The sequence below is a fragment of the Tupaia chinensis genome, unplaced genomic scaffold (genome assembly GCF_000334495.1).
Source record: "Tupaia chinensis unplaced genomic scaffold, TupChi_1.0 Scaffold000069_1, whole genome shotgun sequence".
Classification (NCBI taxonomy): Eukaryota; Metazoa; Chordata; class Mammalia; order Scandentia; family Tupaiidae; genus Tupaia; species Tupaia belangeri.
Genome location: NW_006159529.1, coordinates 213262 through 236959, shown reverse-complemented (window position 1 = coordinate 236959; position 23698 = coordinate 213262). Strand labels below are relative to the sequence as shown.

Here is a 23698-nt window from a genome sequence, read left to right as displayed (position 1 = left end):
GGGGGAGCCCAGCCCCCCTAAAAAAAAAACCCCCCCAAAAAAAAAAAAAAAAAAAAAAAAGAGAGAAAACCCCAAGAAAACAAAAGTATTTAAAATGAATATTACACAAAAAATATTTTGATTTGATGTAAAATTTAGGATAAAGTATTTTTTTTTTTTTTTAGAGGTTTTTGCTATAGGGCACGTGCGCTCGCCAAACAGAGAGAGACAGAGAGACAGAAAGCGAGAAGTCACCCCCCAGGGGGATGGTCACGCCGCAATCCCTTCTCCTCCATTCTCCTCTCGGGATCTTGGGCACGCACGCACACGCGCCGGGTGTGAGTTTTAAGCCACCGGGATCCGGGACGCGAACCGCGGTTGACTACGTGGGAGTCCAGCGACATAGCCATTGCGCTAACTGCTGGTCCCAAATTTAGGATAAAGTTTAAAAGGCCGTCCAAATGATAACACAACTTTTGGAGACAAAACCAACATCTCCACTGGGATAAAACTACTATATTTAAATTAAATAACAATAGCAAAAAAACTACACTGCATAATTCTCTTCTATATATGTAACTATATTTTAAAATTGTATGAAGTATGGCTATACCAGGAACTATAAAAATATGCCAAAATATAACTATTTAAATAGCATCGAAATAAGCATCAGTCTGGGGCCAGCAGGTAGTGTGATGGTTAAGGCACTGGATCCTGTATGGCCAACTCTGTGGTTCAAATTCTGGACCTGGTGGCCTGAAAAACACACCGGACACATATGTGTGTGGGTGCCCAAAGTCCTGAAAGGAGAATGGAAAAGAAGAGATTGCAGCATGGCCATCCTCTCTGGGGGATGATTTCTCACTTTACCTCTCTCTCTGTCTCTGTATGGCAAGCACACATACCCTATGGCTAAAAATCTAGAATGGAACAAAAGTATTAGTCTTAAATATTTTCCTTATGTCTGGCAAAGCATGTGGTGAAGGGGGTGAAGATGCTTCTAGGTGAGTGGTATGGGGATACCTTCACTGAGGGTATCCCACTTAGGTTACTGTTCTCTCGCTCCTTTTTTTTTTTTTTTTTTTTAAGTTTTGCTTAGGATGTCTATGCTTGCCAGAGAGAGAAAGGACGAGAGAGAGAAGGAAAGTGAGGAATCATTCCCAGTGGGCATGACCGCACTGCAATCCCTTCTCCTTCAACCTCTTCTTGGAATTTTGGGCATACCCCCATATGTGCCCAGCATATTTTTCAAGCTGCTGGGTCTGGGACTCAAACTGCAGTTGGCCATGTGGGATCCAGCCACCTAAACCTCTGTGCCCCCTGCTGGCTCACTTAGGTTAGGTCTTAAAGCATGGAAAGAGCTGAACAAATAGGAGTTGGGGTTGGGGAGTGGGATGGGGAAGGAAAGGCTCTAATTCTGGCATGGTAGTACTGTTAGAGCAGAGCTGGAAACCAGTGGCACATCAAGAAATTAAAACCGTCCTATATCTAATAGTTGAGATCTAATGAGAAAGAAAATTCCTACTCTAATTGTAACAAAACATGTTTTACTAGGAAAAAGCAGCAGTGTTTCATAGAACATATCACAGAATCCTACATATTCTGATTATCTAATAAATAAAAGATCCTATATTATCTTGCAGTTAAATATATATGGAGTTTGCAACTTCTATTAATATTTACTATAAACATGTTCCTGAAATCAGTACTTTGTGGCATGACTGACATTTGTAAGAGAAAGAAGAAATGAAATTAATACAACTTAATAAATAAATACTTACCTATGTAAGTGCTAGTGAAATAGACACCAATGTTGCCAAGTCCTCCCTGGCTTTCAGGCGATGTCTGCATCATCCTCTAATCTAGCACATGGTTATAAGAGGAACAGCTAAGCTTATTTAGCATGGTTCTACCTCCCTACCTCATTAGATGATCCACAGGTACACACCTGACCCAAGCGGGACCAACCAGAGTTCCTTCCTTTATGTTTGGAATTCAGACTCAGAGAGTCCCTGAATAGAATAACAGAACTGCAGCTGTGGGCACGTGTGCACCCTCATGGACTGGGAAGTGAATACAAGTCTCCAGAGTGAAGAATAAAGCACGCAGTCAGGAGCGGAGAGGAGAGAGACCAGGATGACGGTGGTTTAGTCTTTAGTTCCAGTTGTTTCTAATGCCTGGGCTGCATCCCTGCCTAAAGCTGCACACCATCAAACCCACGCAACCATGAACAGAGGCCCTAATGTCTACTCTTGGAGTCTAGGAAACACCCTAGTATCTTTAGAATAAGTACTTCCTTCTCCCCCACCCTGCCTTTTTGGCTTAGCTTTGTGAGTATCTATTTCTCTCTAACAGGGTCTAGTTTACCAGGCATTGTCGGAGAGTGCTACATACACTATCTGACTAAACTCTTTAAGTGCTGCGTTTACTGGACCACAAAGCTAAGAGAAAACTCATACAGGATATACCCTCTGTGCCTTAGCCTGTGTCAACTGGTCAGTTTTGTTGAAACCAAAATGCACATTTCTACTGAAATAGAAATATTGTTTTTATGATATTCCCCTCCCCCAAGTTAATCAATTGTCGAGAATTGCTGATACATGCTAAGTAAACATCAATTACACGAGCTGAATCATAGGGGTCAATACATATAGGATTGTAGACAGCCTGCATTTAACTTCACCAATAATGTCAGGCACAGGTTAAAAAAATTCTAGCTGTATGTGTACCTCTCTTGTAGAGAGCAATTTAGTAACAGCACCAAGACAGCCTTTAAGAGCCCTCATACTCTGACATCCTTTTGCCCTTTCCTGGACCCAGCTGTGAATAAGGAGATTTTCATCTGGAGGGAAAAACAACATATTGATTTTTAAAATCTCTTTCTAACCACCTTCATACTTTAATATGATGGAAAAGAAGGGGATATATTTCAATAGCATCAATATAATAACTTTTATTTTACAAACTTGCAAAACACAAGCTTGTAACACTGAACAACAAAAACCTAGGAAAGAGTAAAAAGATCCCTAAGTGAAAGACCCTAAGTTACTCTGACTATATATATTTTGAACATTCTTTCACTAAATAAGTTTCTGAAAAAAGACTTCATGAAGACTATTTCTCCCCAACATTTCCTGTAGCACAGTGTGGGTAGGGTTGAAAATGTGACGTAAGACACAATAATCGTGTATGTACAGGGTGCCAGGATAAACTGAACTTCCAATAGCAGGCTTTTATATGCCGATGGCCATTCCCAGTTCTCCTGGCTTATACTGTAAACCAATACCTATTCTACCAGAATTCTGATTATATTACCAGAAAAAAAAAGAAAGATGCCCAAGATCTTCAGAAACATCAGTATATTCTAGAGTTCTCTAAAAGAAATAGTTTAATATTTTCAGAAAGATCATTAATGCTGACCTAAGAAATGCATGTTTGGCAACACTTTTAATGAAGCTACTAGAAAACTAATAGAAAAGTGCTAATTGATCTCATATTCACTGAACTGCTTAGGTTCTGCAAATCAGGTCTAGGGGATACAGCTGTGAACAACACAGAGGCGCTCCCTTCACGTCATGGAAGTAGGAAAGGTCAGAACGAACAAGTGATTGCAACGGATTGGATAGGAGTCACCTAAGTTAACATTTACAGAGCAGGGAAGGCATCCTTCAACAATAAGTTTGACACTTGAGGAATAAGTATGTGTCTGAGTAGGTGCCAGGTAAGGAGTGGAGGCAATGTATCTAATGAAGAGAACAGTAGCTTTGTGGGCAGAACATGAAAGCCCCTATAATATATGAGAGGACTTCAAAAAGTTTATGGAGACTATTTTTGTGCAAAACAATTTTGAAATCCATTTAAAGTTTTTCCATAATAAGATTTTCTATGAACTTTTAAAGGCTCCCTCCCCTTATGTGAGGGACTGATTGCTGGGTATAAAACATACCATTTACATGGTATGTAATGATACATGTATTTATAAACCCTTGAATGTTCTTTTTTCATGGGGTACTTCTACATTATCCATATTCATGTATCTATATTCTGGGGTAGAATTAGCTTTGTGATACCCAATAAGTGTTCTGAAAAAACAGAACATCTGACTTCTGAATGCCTAATGGAAAACATGGTGAAAAGTACAGAAACAGATCTGACTTCAGTGATACAGGTGTCAGCGATACAAGTGTCAGCGATACAGGTGTCAGCGCTAAGTTCCTGATCTAGCTCAGGAAGCTAGGCTAGCTGCACTGGCCCAGGGCTGGAATCCAGAAGGAAAGGTCTCTGAAGGTACCTCTTCCCAGCCTGCTGGGCACTGCTTCTGCTTTCCTTCCCTTTTCCTGTGTAGTACATAAGGGCCCTAATCCACTAGTCAGAGAGCCAGGACAAGATTAAATGGGGGAGAAAAATTACACGTAACACAGCTCTTTTCAGGTGGCCAGGGAATGGATGCTCCAAGGCAGCTTCTGCCGGGAACAGCAGCAGAACTTCCTGCAGGAGGATCTATCTTTTTGAGAAGCAAGGTGGTGAGAGATAAGGTGACAAAGAGCATCCGGTGATAGAAGGGGGGCCCTGAGGAAGGAGCCAGGTGCATAGTTTCAACACTGATCGCTGAACATATTCCCAAAGGGTACATCTTACTCATTGCAGGACCTCTGTTTTACTGCACTTGAATGTAGTGGTTTAGTCTACATTTTTAAAGAACGGAAACACAGCCTTTCAACTCTAACATGAGATTTTGCAGACTGGCCAAAGGAACCTACATATCAGCACAGATTGTATAGGCAGCTCTGTGTTTCTGTCAAATTGACACCTCAATCCTCCCTTCTTCTTCTATGTCTCTTTTCATTACCAGGACAGCTCTCTAGTCTCACCTGCTTTCTCACAGGTTATAGACATTTGGCCTCTTTTCCCTCTTTTTTTTTATAAAAATTTTCATTATTATTATCATTATGTCAGGAAGTGCATGCAAGGCATGAGACAGACAGAGTGAGGGAAAGCACCCCCCAATGGGGCCTGGTCACACCACAATCCACTTCTCTATCCTGTCAGGATTCTAGGCACATGCCAAGTGTGCTTTTCAAGCCATGGGGGTAAGGACTTGCCCCCTGGTCAGCCACATGGGATCCAGCTTCCTCTGCACAGCCCTTAACTCTTGTACAATGAGGACGGCCCTTCCCTCATTTTGAAAGCTAATATTACCTACGGTTCACCCTGGCTTCCTAATTCCTATAATATCATGCCAGAAAAGTGAACTATTCTTGTTTTAGTGCCCTTTGGCTGGATAAACATCCTAAGCAGGTGTAGAATTAGAGTAATAAGTATAGAGATTCTAGAAAAAAAAATTCATGTATTAAATGCAATTTTGGGAAATCATGCCTGAAAGCAGAACTATTTATTTATGCCAGCCAAATACTCCAGGTATTCTGGGATAATTCAAATTAAAAAAAAAAAAAAAGTCCTCAAAAGCCATTCTATTAATGCAACATCCAAACATTTATGTCAGAAAACCTTTTGGAGTTATATAATTTGATTACTATAATTCATGAGAATAGTAAACAGCTCCCTTAGTCAAAATAACCAAAACCACAGAGCTCCAGAATGTGATTGCTTCATACTGAACATCTGCGAAGTGTTCTCCCCATCTTAATTCATATTCTGAAATCCTACCTGTCCCCCACTCCCCACCATGTGACCGTATTAGGAGGAGGTGGGTGCGTTAGAAGTGATTAGATCATTAGAGCCCGCATGAACGGGATTAATATTCCTACAGAAGCCCAAGAGAACTCCTTTGTCCCTTCCTCTATGTGAGGACACAGGGAAAAAACAGCCAGCTATAAACCAGGAAGCAGGCTCTTATCGGACACCAAATCTACCTGCAACTTATCTTGGACTTCCTTGTAAAATAAAAATTTCTATTATTTATTAAGCCATTGGATTTATGTACGTGTGTTATAGGCAATATAAATGGACCTAGATAATAACTAAAAATCCCAATTTTTGATGAACCAATGTATAGATTACCTTTGCTTGGCTTGCTTTTGGAACTTGATAATAGAATTCTAAGTATTGGAAGTTTAGGCATTTATGATTAGTGTGTAAAGATTTATCTCTGAACTCTGAAATACAATTATGAGGATAAGATTTTGAAAACCTGAATATTTCTTATGTTAAAGTATTGAGCTGCTTCCAAGTTGAACTTCCAGTGTAACACACTTGACACAGAATGTGGTAGAAATATAACTTTCTGGTATTTCATTGAAAACCAGGTATCAGATTAATTTGTTTATGGTGACAGACACATAACCATAGCTAGACTGTTTACTTACTGTCCATCCCAACTACAAGCAGCATAAAGGCTGCTGAAGAAATAGGCTAAATTTCTGGTCTCATCATTCACCACTTTATAATCACAACCAACCGATGACCTCATTAACTCCTTTAGCACTATAACAGATGCTCACAAAAGAAATCATGTTCTTTTTCACATTCATTCTCTTTTCTTTCCCCTCCTTTCTCTTTTCCTTTCATTAACCCTATTTCCCCATCCACACACACACTTGGTTATAAGGTAACACAAGTAACACTTGGTTTAATTTAGAAATGGCGGAGTCAGACCTAGAGTACTCTTACTCAATTTCTGTTTATAAAACATTATTTTAGTAAGTTGTAATTCTAGACAGTTAATGAAACAATTTCTAAGATCTAGAATGAAAAAGGAAACACACATAAGAAGAAAGAAAATAGTCTCTGAAGGGATCATTCTGGTATCAACCAAATCTACTCTCTAAGCACAGGCAGTTTTTTTAAAAATTATTTTATTTAACTTTATTATTTATTCATTTGTTTATTTAAATTTGACCAGAGAGGGACAGAGTGAAAGAGAGAGAGAGAAAGAGAAAATGAGAAAGCAAGCCGCCAGGTCCAGGACTCAAACCACGGTCGGCCATGTGGGAATCCAGCGCCTTTAACCACCATGCCACCCGCCGGCCCCGAGCACAGGCAGTTTTAATAGCGCAGAAGATGCACACTGAGGTATTTCATGGGACCCTCAACTATTTGCAAACTATGTATCTTACTTCTGAAGATCCACTAAGTTCTCAATTATCTTCCATTCAGCTCCATCACTCTAACAAAAAAAGGAGATACTAACTGTATTATTACTTGTCTTCTTTGGAACGATCTCTTATCAGCACAGAGGATTCATGATTTGAATGTATACGATCACGTCATCTTTTTTATAGAAAGCATAACTCTTTGAAACAGACACATGGCAAATGTTTTGTGTCTCTTGGCATAAAAATTACTGTCAACTCCCACAGAACTTTTCAAAGACCAGTCATTAAAGTTTAACCATTCCAAAAGGTATAAATCAGAAGAGTTCTTCAACATGTAAGCCAGGCAAATGAAAAAGATTCTGTCAATTAAGGAGGAATGCTACTATAAAGTAAATTTTCATGATTCCTATCCCAGTGACAACAAAAATGATATATTAAAAAAAAAAAAGGTTCTTAAAGGGACAGATTTGAATAGTAGAGGGAATTAATTCTCAATTCTCACATGTATTCCACATGTAAACATTTTCCTTGTCAGCAGTGTCTAAATTCTCAGCAATTAACTATTGATGGATACCTGAAAAATGACTGAAAGCAGCCCCTTCCTCTGGAGAACTAGGGCAGATTCAAAGCCCCTTCCTGAAGGAAATCTGCCATGTGGCTTTGTACTTTACTCTGGGTGGGGCTTGAATTCTGGATTTACTAGTTTTCTGACCTTAAGCAAGTGATTTAGTCCCTGTGATTGTTACTTATAAAAAGGGGATACTAATAATATCTACCACACTGGGTCTTCAAAGTGAAATGAAACTAGGAGTACAAATGTCTAGTACAATGCAGACACTTCCATTATCTCATACCCTCAGGGAACCTTCTCTCTGGGAGAAAATAAAAGTGAGTCCCCACTGTTCTTCAAAATCGAATGCCAGCTTGGCCATCTAATGATCTGGTCTCAAGAGCAACAAGATGGTAAATTAGGACTGATCCTTTGGTCAGTTCACCAAAGATGACAAAGAGACAATAAAGATCTAGAAATATGATCAAAAAGTAAACTTTACTCTATAAATACAACTGACCTAAGAGATCTAAGGAATAAAAATGACACTGCCCAGGTTCAAAAGACTGTTAGGAAAATAATTACATGTGACTATTACCTTGCAATAAATACAATTATGTTTCTTCTTTTCTCTTTTTAAATCTGATCAAAGTCTCTATTAATGTTTTAATTTGAAATAAATTTAAATCTCATGCAACCATTTCAGTGAAATATCAAGGTCAGAAAAGTATGCAAAGCCTGAGGTTTTATGGAAATAACAGAGTGCCCTTTTACATGCTTTTATCAAAACAAAACAAAACAAAAAATCCCCCAAACCCAATCTTTTTTCTGAATCACCAAGTCAAACCTCAGCTTCATATATTATCACTATACTTCTGTAGGGTGACTGACATTAGACACTATACTACTGTAGGGTGATTGATATTTTAAGAAGAACGTATGGAAGCCTTTGGGATAGCCAGTTCTTTTTTTAATAGAAATTAAAAAAAATAACTGTTTATCTAGAAATAATTTCAAATTCATAGAAAAAATACAAAAATAGTAAAAGGAATTTTCATTTATCTCAGGACCCAGAGTTTCCTACTGTCAACATTTTGCCAAATTTGTTTCTCTCTGCATATTTTTTTTTCTGAACCATATGAAAATAAGATGCAGACATGAGGCCCTTTACCCCTAAACATAGTGCCTAAGTATATATTTTCAAACAAGGATATTGTCTTACATAACCACAGTAAAATGATCAAAGTCAGAAAATTAACATTGGTATAATACTATTATTCAATCTACATATTTATTCTAAATGGAATACAACTTTGAAATAAGTAATATCAATAGCCTTTTATTTTTGTATAATCTTTGATAAGGAATTACTTTACAAAGAGGTTAGAGAACTGTAGGCTATTTTTAAAGACGTTTAACTGGAAAACAGCCATATTTGTTTGTCTGCGTCCCGTCTGTGGTTGTGTTAGAGCTAAATCAGAGCTTTATTGTGACCATGACTGGTCTGTAAATATTTACTATGTGGCCCTCTATAGAAAATGTGTGCCAAAGGGTAATTTAAAGAAAAATGTGCATGAAAATACACATAGTGACATTACTTATACAGTTTATATTTATTTATTTATTTTTAATTTTGTCAGGAAGAGACACAGAAAGAGAGAGAAGGAAAATGAGAGAGCACTTCCCCTGGGGAATGGTTATGCCACAATCCCTTCTCCTCCATCTCCCTATCCTTTTGGGTTTTGGGGCATACACATGCATGCACACATGCCCAGTGTGTTTCTCCAACTGCTGGGTCCAAGAATCTAACTGTAGTAGTCCATGAGGGATTTGGCTGCCTTAACCATCAGGCCACAGGCTGGCCCGAAACAGATTTTTAAAAAGACACAAAAAAACTGGGAGGAGGGGGGGAACCTTACATGTTCATAAATAGGTGACTGGTTAAATAGAAGTATACAATGAAATATTTAGATATAAAAACAACCCATGTATGTGGTTATAGAACTGTGTCTTCAGTAAGTATATTGTTAAGTGAGGAAAAGCCAAGTTACAGAAGATGATCCCATTTTACTGTTTTTTTCTTTAAAGCTAATTTTTTTAATCGTCAGAGCGTGTGTGTGCTCTTTAGAGAGATAAAGAAAGAGATGGAGAGAAAGCACCCTCCAATGCAGCATTGTCAAGTACAGTCTTTCTCCTCCATTTCTCCATCTTGTCAGGATTTGAGGCACCCATGCAAACGTGCCCAGTTTGGTTTCAAGCCACCAGGGTTGGGATATGAACTGCAGCTGGCCATGTAGGATCCAGCACCTTAACTACATCACCTACTGGCCCAGTTTTCTGATTTTTTTTTAATTGAGAGGGGGAAAAAAAAAGCCCACACCAATATAAAAGTTTATTCTTACAGCGATTGTTATTATTGTTAACATATGCAAATTTCCTCAAATTTCCAAAATGCTTATCATCATAAATGTTAAAAATCTGTTTCACAATATTTCCTTATGCTTGATGGCTTCCTACTTTAACTTTTGACACTATTCTCAGTGTTAGTCAATTTAAGAAAGATAATTCACACATCATTCATTTGAAAAATAAGCCATCTGTCCATTCTCTAAGAACCACTAGATAACCTTTTAAAAAATATAATGAATTACCCAGAAGTAGTCTTATTTACAGTGATTAATAAAACATTCTTATCTCTTTCAGTTTAGAGCATACTGTTTATATAAAAACAACTTTAAAATATAACCGCCTATTTGTCTAATAAAATCTAGTATCACTGTAAATCAACATGCTTACAAAAGGCAAACACAGCTGTCCCAAAACCCACTTCAATCTCTGCTTATGTTCTATATTTATGTTGAAAAATATACAATAATGTAATGGAAATATTAAAAAGACAATTAATAGGGCATATGAATTACTGCAGCTGCATCCCCTCCTACTTGACTGCTTGAAGGTAAAACAAAGAATTTCTACCAAATTTTACTTTTAGCCTATTTGTTTTAAAGTACCTTTAATTAGTAGATTGTAGAACCTCCCATATGGCTCCAGTAACCGCACCCCTGGGGCTAGGCCCCTAAGAAGTTCTTAATTTATTTTCAACCTCCCAAAAATTTAAATGTCCATGTTTTATCCTCACTCAGGAGATGGGCAGCAGCTAGTTGACCTCTAACCTCCTTACAACAGACCTTTATAAGTTTGCTGATGCTCTCAAGTCACTATTGGCTTTCTTACTTTTTAGGTGGGTGGAAGTGAGAGAAAGGAGGGAGGACCAGGGAAAGGTAGAGACCAGAAAGTTTTTTGTTGTTGCTGTTGTTTTTAAATAGAATCTTGCCATGTCTCTGTCCTAGTGTCCTCATCAGCTAGGAGAAGAGGTGAGCACAACCATGCCTGCTGCATTCAGGGTGGCCAGGGAATCCACGCCTCCCTGGTCCTCCTATTTAAAAACACTATCTGTGATTGAGAAATACATTCCTCTGCCCTCCTCACTCTGTTACAGAAAGGATTTAAGAGGAAATGAAGGCAGGAAATTTATAAGGATATACAAAATATCTGCAATGAAAGCATAGAAGCAAAAAAGGTAGCCTTTGGGTCAAATCAAGTAATAATAGTTACTATTGGATCATCAGAAAAGTCATATTTTTCTGTTTTTCTATGCGAAAATGTGTCATGACTTTTCCAACAACCCAACATGTACCTAGGTATTGCACTAAGTGCTCTACATGAACTTAACCCTTGTACCCTGTAAGGAAGTTACTATGACCTCTATTTTAGAGATTAATGAAATAACTTGCTCACAGTCATAGGAGTAGAGTGGAAGAACTGGAATTGAACCCAGGACTATTGGGTACCATTTGTGAAGATGATATAGTAGTAGTTAAGAATACTAGTTCTGCAGTCACACTGCCTGGGTTTACAGCCTTTACCACTTGCTAGCAGGGTGATTTGGGTGAATTACTTTATCTCTTTGTGTCTTCGTTTGTTTCCTCATTTGTAAAACAGAGGCAGTGCCTATTTTCAGGGGTCGTTCAAGAAGGATTAAATGGTTAATGCATGTAAAGTTCTTAAAACTATAACTGGCATAGAAGTTGCTGGTGGAGTTGGCCCTGGATGACAGCTGGAAAATGGAGTCAGTTTTATCCAAGTATTAAAACCAGATTACTGTTTTCACTGACTACCTAAAAGGATTTCCAGATACAGATGAGCTGGTATGGATCTTAGGGAAGCAGCATCTCCTTAAAACAGAAAAATCTAAGCTGTTGTCTGATGTAAGTGCCCGTCTATGGTTTACGTACAGAAGGAAATTTTCACCAATTGGGGAATGGGTCCTTCATCAGATGCTGGCTGGGGATGTATGCTATGCTGTGGACAGACCTGATGCAGGCTCAAGCCCTTATCTGTAGACACTTGGGAAGGGACTGGAATTGGGAGAAACAAAAAGAACCACTGAAAGAATACCAGTGGATTCTACAATGCTTCTTAGATAGAAAAGACTGTTGCTACTCAATCCATCAAATGGCACAAATGGGTGTAGGAGAAGGGAAATCAATTGGCAAGTGGTTTGGACCAAATACAGCTACACAGGTGTTTAAGGAAAACAAACAAACAAAAAATACTTGCTTTATTTGATGAGTGGAATTCCTTGGCTGTTTATGTTTCAATGAATAACACAATGGTCATTGAAGATATGAAAAAAAATATGCTCTGTCCTTCCCTTGAGTGCTGACACAGACACTGAAAGACTCTCTGACTGCTTCTTACCACAGTAAGGGGGTCTCTGCCTGTCGCTCACCCTTGAAACCCCTGCTGCTCATTGTGCCCCTTCGCCTGGCATAAGCCAAATCAATCCTGTCTATGTTGATGCATTCAAAGAGTGTTTAAAGATGCCACCGTCTTTAGGGGCATTAGGAAGAAAACCAAATAACGCCCTTTATTTCATAGGATTCTTAGGAGAGGAACTCATCTTCTTAGACCTTCACACAACCCACACCTTTGCTGACACTGAAGAGAATGGAATGGCTGATGACCAGACTTTCCAATGCCTACGGTCCCCATAGCGAATGAACATCCTGAACTTGGATCCTTCTATAGCATTGGGATTTTTCTGCGAAGAAGAAAAAGACTTTGATAACTGGTGTAGCCAGTTCAAAAGGAAATTCTAAAGGAGAATTTCTTTTCTTTTCTTTTTTTTTTTGGGGGGGGGAGAGGTTTTTGCTATTGGGCGCGTGCGCTTGCCAGAAAGACAGAGAGACATAAAGCAAGAAATCACCCACCAGGGTGGAAGGCCACGTCGCAATCCCTTTCTCCTCCATTCTCTTCTGGGGATCTTGGGCTCATATGCACATATGCCCGGCATGAGTTTTAGCCACCGGGTCTGGGACTCGAACCATGGTCAATTACATGGGAGTCCAGCACATAGCCATTAGGCCAACTGCTGGTCCCTCTAAAGGAGAATTTAAAGATGTTTGAATTAGTTCAAAAACATCTATCACACTGGCTGGCCTCCCTATGTACCTCCAGCCAAGCCAGAAGTGACAATCACTGGGGCAGAATTCATTGACTCAACTGAACAAATGAAGGAGTTTGACCTGAAGGAAGACTTTGAGATTCTGAGTGTATAGAATAGTGTGAACTCAACTAGGAGGCTTGTCTTCCATCTGGCACCATAAGAACACAAACTTATCACATAAACTTTTCTAGTTAGCAAGTGCCTGATATGCCAAAGCATACAAACTCGATAGCAATCATGATAGAGCCAACCACCATTTCTCAGAAAAACAGAACAAAAGAAATGACAGCCCTCCCCAGAAAGAAATAGAACAATCATGGAGTCTAGCAGCAGATGATTAGGAAGCGTCCCTTGCTTCCCATCTTGTCTTACATGGCTACAGAAAGTCTTCAGCTGCCAGAATGAGGACACAGACGTCTGGAAGACAGACAGCCAACTCTCATCTTGCTTCAAGCACCAGTGGTTAAGAGATGGTTGTGCTGTTCTTACTATCTGACCCTTCACAGAAAACTTTGTTAATCCCCTGGTTTAAGCAATCATGATTTGATATAAGGACGGTGACATCTGGCCAAAGTCTCAGTAAGGATGGGGACAATGACCCATCAAAAGTAATGTTCTCTCAAATAGGAAGGGGATCAAGAAGTGTATACATGACATGGTTTAAAGTATTTACTAAATACTAAAGAAGCAATCTCTTCTCTTGCTTGCTCAAATCAGGGAGAAAAAAGTTCTTGTTAAATTATTTGAATTTTGGGACCAGCAGTTAGCATAATGGCTATGTTGCTGGACTCCCACGTAGTCGACTGCGGTTTGTGTCCCGGATCCGGTGGCTTAAACTCACGCCGGGTGTGTGTGCGTGCGTGCCCAAGATCCCGAGAGGAGAATGAGGAGAAGGGATTGATGCGTGGCCATCCTCCCTGGGTAGTGATTTCTCACTTTCTATCTCTCTGTCTCTGTCTGTCTGGTGAGTGCACATGTCCTATAGCGAAAACCTCTCCAGAAAAAAACAAAAAAAAAAGAATCACTTGAATTTTTTGTATTTTGAATGCTTATAAATTATGCCGAAATGCTTGTCAAAGAAACCATGTCATGTATACACTTCTTGATCCCCTTCCTATTTGAGAGAACATTACTTTTGATGGGTCATTGTCCCCATCCTTACTGAGACTTTGGCCAGATGTCACTGTCCTTATATCAAATCATGATTGCTTAAACCAGAGGATTAACAAAGTTTTCTGTAAAGGGTCAGATAGTAAATATTTCAGGCTTTGCAGGCCATGCAGGCTCTGTCACAGCTATCTAACTCTGCTGTTCAGGAGCAAAAGCAGCCATAGACAATACGTACACAAATAAGCATGGCTGTAAAACAATATAACTTTATTTACAAAGATAGGTGAGGGGCTGGATTTGGCTTGCAAGCTATAGCTTGCCAATCACTGACTTAAATTGTTGACTTTTGTTTAAGAAATAAAAAATAAATGATGTTTGAATAAAAACTATGACTGGCATTAAAGAATCTGCTCATATTTTATAGTTTCCCCCTAACACTGGATTGAGAACATGTGGGCTGAGAGTTGGATATTACTGCAGGGTCTCTGATAGCACCTCTCTAACATGTTTCTAAATCATTTATCTCCCAGGCCTGCACTCTGCATCTGTATATGACTGCAAATCAGGTATCTGGCAGGTGAGTTTTCATGTGAAGGCACTATTGTATCTTAAAAGGGTGTTTTAGTTTGTGAGAAAGTATGAACCAAGTAAATCCATTTTACTTGGATTATAGTAAACTGCAAGGTCCTGAGAAACACAACCTAAATATGATGTCTAAATTTTATGAATATTATTTCCTTAAGTTGCTCTCAAAAGGTCTTAACAAATTTTAGATTCTTATTACTATATTATAAAACCATTCTGCTTTTATCAATTTGATAACAGAGATTTAGAGCAGAATAGCCAAATAAAGTATTCAATTTATTAAGACAGACCTAAATGTTAAAATAACAGCATTGAAGATATAAAAACAAACACAAAAAACAGCAGAACAAAGCAGCACATGAAAGAAATTTCATGCCTAGACTTTTCTTTTTTTGCTAAAGGGCATGTGTGCTCACCAAAGAGAGAGAAACCACTTCCCCCAGGGGGAAATGCCACGTCACAATCACTTCTCTTCTCAGAATTTCAGGCATGCATGCACATATGCCCGGCAGGATTTTCAGGTCTCCAGGTCCAGCACTTGAACAATAAAGAGTTGGCCATGTGGGATCCAGTGCCTTAACCTCCATGCTATCTGCTGGTCCTGGACTGACGCGACAGACACTACACCTCAAACCCAACTTGCCCAGAACAGCTGCTTTCTCTGCTTCGTTCTCACTCATGACCTGAATCTTTTTGGCTTCCCCTCTCACTCTAGATACCCATTCCCAATGGTACCCGAGTTGCACTGATTGTATTTATTTTTCCAGTTAAGTGCCACTATTCTGGCTCAGACTTTCATTACCCCTCGCCCTTTACTATTTCAGGTCTTTCCCTTGTCAAGTCATCCTTGACTTTATTCATTGCTGGTAGGTTTGGTAAACAAGTTACTACCTACCTACCTGGCATATGATAGTGCGAGGTGTTTTAATACGGAGAATCTCGCTAAACCCTAACACAACCATATGAAGCACTGTCCGTCCATTTTATGGAAGAATAAAGTAATGTGGATGAGATGAATTTGGGGACTTTGATTAAAGTCATGGTGCCAATAAATGGCCTAGCTAAGACTCAAATCCAGCTCTATGTTTGCCTAAACAAAGATTATGATGAGACCACTTTCATTCTAAAAGTATCCATAGCTGGCTATTGGGAGAGTAACAGCCAACTTCTCAGCCAGAGTATTCAAAGCACTTTATAATAGGTCCAAACTTTTCATTCATGTTTTGGATAATCCTCCTATGCTACCATATTTTTTAGCCAACTGGGATAACTCATATCCTTAGTATACTCAAATATTTTTATTCTTTATTGTGGTTTATACCATCCTTTCACCTTGGTATGTCCTCCCTGTCATCTCAAAATCCTACATATACTGTGATTCTTCACTTAAATGTCAACTCTTTAATATAATTTTTCCTGGTTTTCCCAAAAGAATGTTACTCCCCCTTAATTTACTCATAGTACTTTATTCTGAAACTCTTACACCATTGATATGCTAATACTGATGCTCATAAAAAGGTTGAAGTTATTTTCCAATTACTTACTTTCCTTGAAGGGAAGAGTTGTATTCACAATGTATTATGCCTCATATTCAGTATCTTCCTTCTCATACTCACAGCGCCTTACCCTGACTTCATCTGAAGAGTTTATGTTTCTGTATTTTGGCATAATCTTCTACTCTTCCCCTCAGTAGACTAACACCAACACCATATTAATCACACTTCGAAAACCTGAGACAGAGAACTGTATACTTCAGTTTCAACCAAGATGAACTTTAAGAGTGAAAATGTGGCACAGGATTTACCTTAAGGCTCAAAGGCGTTTAGCTTATTTTAAGAATGCAAATTATAGAACATTATATATGGTCAAAATTTTATTAGAGTCCCTCCGTATTTACAAATATTATCAAGTTGAACTAAACCACAGTTTTCATAAAAACTGACATTTTCAAAAAAGCTTTATTTGCTTTAATCTTTCTCTTCCTTTTGATAAGATTAAGACTGTAAATGGCAAATGGTTAAAAAGGAGCACCAAAATGTTATCTGCAAGGCACCTGGACTTAAACAAACACACCAAAATGCCAACTTCGAGGCATCTGGCCTAATATATTTATAAGTTTGTCTGTCTCAGATGTTCTTAAGTGAAACCCCAGTTCTTCAGGGAACTCTTTTAGACTGTGCATGTATATTCAACAATATGTAGATAGAGCTGGACTTTCTAGGCTCACTCAGAATCATTCAGCAAGATCTCTAAAATGCTCCAAAACCAAAAGCAAGAGAAATTTTAGCTCATACCTAATCATTTGATTTAGGCTACCTCGAACAGTACACATAAGGAAGTCCTTTTGATGCTTTTAGTAATGTCAGAAATAAAATACTTACACCATCATGTACCACATTTATGAACTAAAAATCTACTCTCTAAAATTCAGGCTTTTCACAGAAGTAATAGTGAGCAATAAATCTCATTTTGTGAACTTTCTCATCTTAAATATCTTTATTTGGTTAAAAGAGGCTTGTGGACAGCCAGCCTCAGTCTTCCCAGAAACATTTTTGAATACCCAATGAATGTCAAGTGCTATGAGCAAAAACAATCATGGTACCTGCGGTAACAGAAGATACTGCTGGAGATAAACCAATCAAATGATCATGAAGATATAAATGTGAAAGCCCAACTGTGGTTAAGTATTACCAAGGACTTCCATGCTGGTTAGGAAAGACTTTGTAGAGGAAATGGTGATTGGGGATCAGTCAGGCTCTGATAAAGAAACAGAATACCCAAATATTTTAAACAGAAGAATTTTAAAACAGGAAAATGTGCCACTTGGTGATGAAGGAACTGAGTGCCAAACAGGAAACAGTAAAGAAACTCAGATGTTAGCAACCGAGAAAGTCACTGTCAATCTTATGCTGGAAGGACTGAGGGAGGAAGTGGAATAAGCAAGTCAGAGGCTCAGCATCATGCAAAAGGTGGAAGCAAGGTGAGCCTGACCTGTGAGAACCATGGACTCATCAAAGAGAAGACTGGCTGCTCAACATGTCCAAGGCAGAGGAGGAACGATACCACAGCTTCCCCAGTACACTCCCATTTCCTCTGAGTGATTCACACTAGTCAAACCAAGCTATAAGTCAACTGGCATGGAAACCTTGAAATGCAGCCTGCAGAGATCAGTCCTCGCATGGAATAGAGAATGGGAAGGTCACGAGAATGTATCTGAGGACAAATAGACTGAAAAATAGAGAAATAGATACACACGTGAGTGGACAAATGAATTGGCAGAAAGGTACACATGTACCACCACAGCTATGTATGTAGTGGATGGAGTATGGCAAGTATGAAGGAGTGAAGGACGGATAGCATGACTAAAGCAGAGAATGAGGGAGGGGAAGAAAGGGGAAAAAGGAGGACTGGAGAAACTGATAGGAACCAGGTTGGCCAGGGAAGGATTTGTTGGCCATATCAAGAAATTTGTCTCTATCTCAGGAGCAGTAAGGAAACACAGGGGTCCAGCACTGGTGGTGTAGGTGTTAGTCTACTGAACTGTGGTGTTGGCAGTTACCTGGATGATCATGGGTTTAAATCCTGACAACCTGAAAACAAGATCCTGATAAGCTTGAGGTTTAGGATAAAAGAATCCCATGTGATGAGACCCTATTAATATTGCCTGCTTCTGACTTCTCTCTCTCTCTCTTTCAATGCATGCATCCACACTCTCTCGAGTAAAATAAATAAACTTAAAAGAGAAAGAAATTGCTGAGGCAACTGACAGAAGCAAATTTGTATCTCAAAAGGTTACTAATCCCTTCCTCTTGGAGTAAAGAAACATGCTCACTGAACAACTGTAGCATGTCAAGAATCTACCAGGTATAGGACAGATAGCATAAAAAGAACATAGGACACGTGTGCCCCTGTGAAGTCTATCAGCAAGAGTGTGTATCATGTAACATTATCAAAGACCTTTTGAGTATTCTGTTAGTATTAATCATCTGATTATCACCAAGGACATGGATTTATTTTCCTGTCCCCACAGACTAGTTCCTTACTCAGAAAATTTGATTACCCTGTTTACTTCTGTATTTATATGCTTCCATTAATCACTTACCCAGCTATGTATTTTCAGCTGAAAACACTAATTTTTTCCCATCCATTTATCTTTATATGGTTCATCTCATTTCCATATTAATTCTATTTCTCCCTAGCTTACCCAGATGACATACGTTTCTTTCTTGTGCACAAATGATTTATTCTCTCTGAAAATTTCATGGTTTTAAAAATAAGTGTATAAAGTAATTTCATTTTGTGATACCCACTGTCATGAAAAGTCAAATTTCTTGTAGAGGCACACAGACATATTGTCTATTTCTTTAAGGACCCTAGATCACATGTATTTTCAGTTTGAAATTCTTTCTTACATACCTGTTTTGAGAGTTCTTCATTTTATCTCTCTTTACTTGGCACTTCTTAGAAAGCTTAGTGCCTCATACAAACCTCTTTAGAGTGTACTTTCCTCCTAGGTTTATGCTGCTCACTATCGGAGCCACCTCTGAGCACCTGAAATGTGGCTAAGGCAAACTGAGACTCAATGTGCACTGTAATTATAAAATATACACTGGCTCTCAGACTTTGTATGAAAATAAAATAAATTCATTAATTTTTATGTTTATTATGTGTTGAAGTAGAAAATATTTTGAATATGTGGGTCAAATGAAATTTACTAAAATTAATTTCACCTGTTTTTTTTTTTTTTAATTTTTAACTACGGCTAGTAGAAAATTTAAAATTAAGTTTTGCTTTTGTTTTTTTTTTTTGCTATACGAGATGTGCACTTGCCAGAGAGAAACAGAAAGTGAGAAAGCACTTTCCAAGGGGGATGTCCACACTATAATCACTTCTCCACTCTCCTCTTAGGATTTTGCGCATGCGCACACATGCACCCATGTTTCTTTCAAGTGGCCGAGTCTGAGACTCGAATCCCGCAATTGGCCATGTGGCAACTAGCCACCTCAGCTAACATGCCATCATCTGGCCCCGTACTATATTTCTGCTAGATGTTGCTGTTTCATTTATGAACACTGATTAAAGTCTGAGACTCGGCCACTCAGATATTACAGCTGGTGATCCTTCCCACATCTATAAGAAGCAAGATCTACTTGTGACAAAATATTCTTCTGGTAATTAGATGTTTCACGAAACTTTGGTATGGATTTTCTTCAAATGCATTCTGAAAGCTGAAGGTAGATTCACTGTTTCCATTTCACGTATTTGATATAGTATGTAGTATCTTCATGTTAGGTAAGAATAATTCCCCTGAATATCAATTTCTCTCCCAACTAATTACTGTTCCTCTACCAAGTGTTTGCTGAATTCAATTGCCTTCAATTCTACTCTGAAAGTAAAAGGAGGCTCACTGCACTGTGTCATAAACCACACTGTCTTTGAATTAAGCAAGATTAGGCAAGTAAAGATGGCCGATCTTATTTTGAAGACCTTTACATTTAATTTAAGTCTCATCTCCAGAGTTTTAGATCTTTCCTTTCCTCTGTTCTGAAATGATTCCATATTACCACTCCTAACCCATCTTCTAATGATTAGAAAGTCAGTCACAGCCCAATTTTTGTAAGAGGTAGTGGAATTTAATGCAAACAATATCTTGCAGTCAGAGGACTTGTTCTTTTTATGTAGGAAAAGACTATGTAAAAATGATTCTAAAGACTCAGAGACTCTAAAGGCATGTTAATATTTGGTTTGCATGTCTTTTTTCCTAGGCTGACAGTAGTTCTGAGAGAGTAGGCATCATTTCCTCAAATCTCTCCTTAATTATCAGAGTGTGTTTAAAAAGTAAATTGAAAGGAGCATGATAACAATTATTTACCTTTTGAAACCGGAGTCTTTAGAAAAATGAGGTTTTGGTCAGAAAGAAGCAGCATGGAGAAGGAGAAGTACTACTTGAGTCAAACAGATAAAAGTTCAAATACAGGAGGTGAATTCCCCAGACTTCCTAATTCTGGATAGGGTGACCCTATCTAACGTTTTTATAGCTGTTGCCAATGGCAAGTAGTTAGCTGACACCATGTAACCCTGTGAGAAGAATATATTCACATTCTGATTCAGAGTACAAAACATTATTTATGGGTCTCCTCCCAAATGTTAGGTGAATGTTCTTTAAGGACTTATCATTTCCTATTTTTCAGGTAGATGTGAAATATCATGGCATCTCCAAATGCCTTTAACCGCAGTTCCCGCTGGTGCCTGTGTAACTGGGCAACGTTAAGACATAAAGTATTGGGTCGTCGGCAAAGTCATGATGCATTTTTGCATAGAAAAACATGAAAAAAATGCATCATGACTTCTCCAATGACCCAATATTTCTCTTTTATTTATATAGGACTGAAAATTGACTGTTATAGTATTTCCCTTCTAGACATCTACTCTATAGTAAGTATATTATTTGCAATTCCTTCTCCATTTCAAAACAGGAAGAAATCCATACTCACCCTTCCTGTTTGGTAGTAACATGCCTGCATCACTGTTTGAATTTTTAACCTTCTATCTCTGATTGCAGAAGACTTGGTCTCTTAAGAAAGGCAACTGCAGGCCAACCAGGTAGCCTGGTAGTTAGGGCAGTTGGATCCCACATGGCCCACTGCACGGTTCAAGTCCTGATCCCAGAAGCATACTGGGTGTGTGTACATGCTCACCCAAAATCCTGAGAGAAGGGGTTATGGTGTGGTCATCCCCCTGGGGGGTACTTTCTCACTTTCTCTCTCTCTCCCTTCTGTCTCTCTCTGGTGAGTGTACACATCCCATAGCAAATTGGGCAAAAAAGAAAAGAAAAAAGAAAAGAAAATGAAAGGCAATTGCTGTCAAGTGCCTGAGTGTGGTAAGTTGGAAGGGGGGTACTAGGGTCAGCATCAGAAAATGTACATAAAAGCTTGTTTTTACAATCCAAACTCCTTACATCCTTTTATTCAGAATGAAAAGTAGCCAGGTGCTGGTATTGGCCCTCATTGCCTTTTCTCTACCCCTGAACAGCCAGATTAGAGATTCCACATCCATTTTCATGCTGCCTTCTCTTCTTCCCAGGTGGCCTCAAATATTCCAAGTCACATAAAGAATAGAACAATCTGTTTGAAGAATCAAATGTCAAGTGTGGAGAAATGACAGAAGACACAGAAGGCATGGACAGAATAGCTGAAATAGGGAAATAAAGGAGCAAAGAACAGATGGGATAAACAGAAAAAAAATAGCAAGTAGAGAGAATAAAACCATCTAATTCCGTAATTATATAAGTAAGTATACTAAGCACTTCAATCAAAAAAGAAAGAGAATGTATTTTTAAAAAACAAGACTCATTTATAGGTCCCTTAGAAGAAATATATTTTGAAGTTTGCTATACTTACCTGGGAGCATCAACTTCAGGGATGAAAGACCCTGGGTTTGATTTTTAACTTCTTATTAACTGTTTGAACTTAGGTTAGTTATATAACTTCTCTGAATCTTACTTTCTTCATTTATTACAAAGGGACAATAATATTTACCTGATAAAGGTGTTATAAAAATGAAATAAAACTAATAAGACTATCTATGGTAGAGTATCAAATATATATATACACACACACACACACACACACACACATAATGATTAGAAAGTCAGTCACAGCCCAATTTTTGTAAGAGGTAGTGGAATTTAATGCAAACAATATCTTGCAGTCAGAGGACTTGTTCTTTTTATGTAGGAAAAGACTATGTAAAAATGATTCTAAAGACTCAGAGACTCTAAAGGCATGTTAATATTTGGTTTGCATGTCTTTTTTCCTAGGCTGACAGTAGTTCTGAGAGAGTAGGCATCATTTCCTCAAATCTCTCCTTAATTATCAGAGTGTGTTTAAAAAGTAAATTGAAAGGAGCATGATAACAATTATTTACCTTTTGAAACCGGAGTCTTTAGAAAAATGAGGTTTTGGTCAGAAAGAAGCAGCATGGAGAAGGAGAAGTACTACTTGAGTCAAACAGATAAAAGTTCAAATACAGGAGGTGAATTCCCCAGACTTCCTAATTCTGGATAGGGTGACCCTATCTGACGTTCTTATAGCTGTTGCCAATGGCAAGTAGTTAGCTGACACCATGTAACCCTGTGAGAAGAATATATTCACATTCTGATTCAGAGTACAAAACATTATTTATGGGTCTCCTCCCAAATGTTAGGTGAATGTTCTTTAAGGACTTATCATTTCCTATTTTTCAGGTAGATGTGAAATATCATGGCATCTCCAAATGCCTTTAACCGCAGTTCCCGCTGGTGCCTGTGTAACTGGGCAACGTTAAGACATAAAGTATTGGGTCGTCGGCAAAGTCATGATGCATTTTTGCATAGAAAAACATGAAAAAAATGCATCATGACTTCTCCAATGACCCAATATTTCTCTTTTATTTATATAGGACTGAAAATTGACTGTTATAGTATTTCCCTTCTAGACATCTACTCTATAGTAAGTATATTATTTGCAATTCCTTCTCCATTTCAAAACAGGAAGAAATCCATACTCACCCTTCCTGTTTGGTAGTAACATGCCTGCATCACTGTTTGAATTTTTAACCTTCTATCTCTGATTGCAGAAGACTTGGTCTCTTAAGAAAGGCAACTGCAGGCCAACCAGGTAGCCTGGTAGTTAGGGCAGTTGGATCCCACATGGCCCACTGCACGGTTCAAGTCCTGATCCCAGAAGCATACTGGGTGTGTGTACATGCTCACCCAAAATCCTGAGAGAAGGGGTTATGGTGTGGTCATCCCCCTGGGGGGTACTTTCTCACTTTCTCTCTCTCTCCCTTCTGTCTCTCTCTGGTGAGTGTACACATCCCATAGCAAATTGGGAAAAAAAAAAAAAAAAAAAAAAAAAAAAACAAGAAAAA

At 38.5% G+C, this 23698-nt stretch overlaps 1 protein-coding gene and 1 pseudogene across 1 annotated transcript in view; one reads left to right on the top strand and one right to left on the bottom strand.

Annotated features, from left to right (window-relative positions):
* Positions 1-23698, bottom strand: part of PDZD8 (PDZ domain containing 8) — a gene marked incomplete at its 5' end in the record, with an annotated part of 95339 nt that overhangs the window by 13398 nt on the left and 58243 nt on the right.
* Positions 11530-13206, top strand: LOC102485654 (cysteine protease ATG4A-like; annotated as a pseudogene).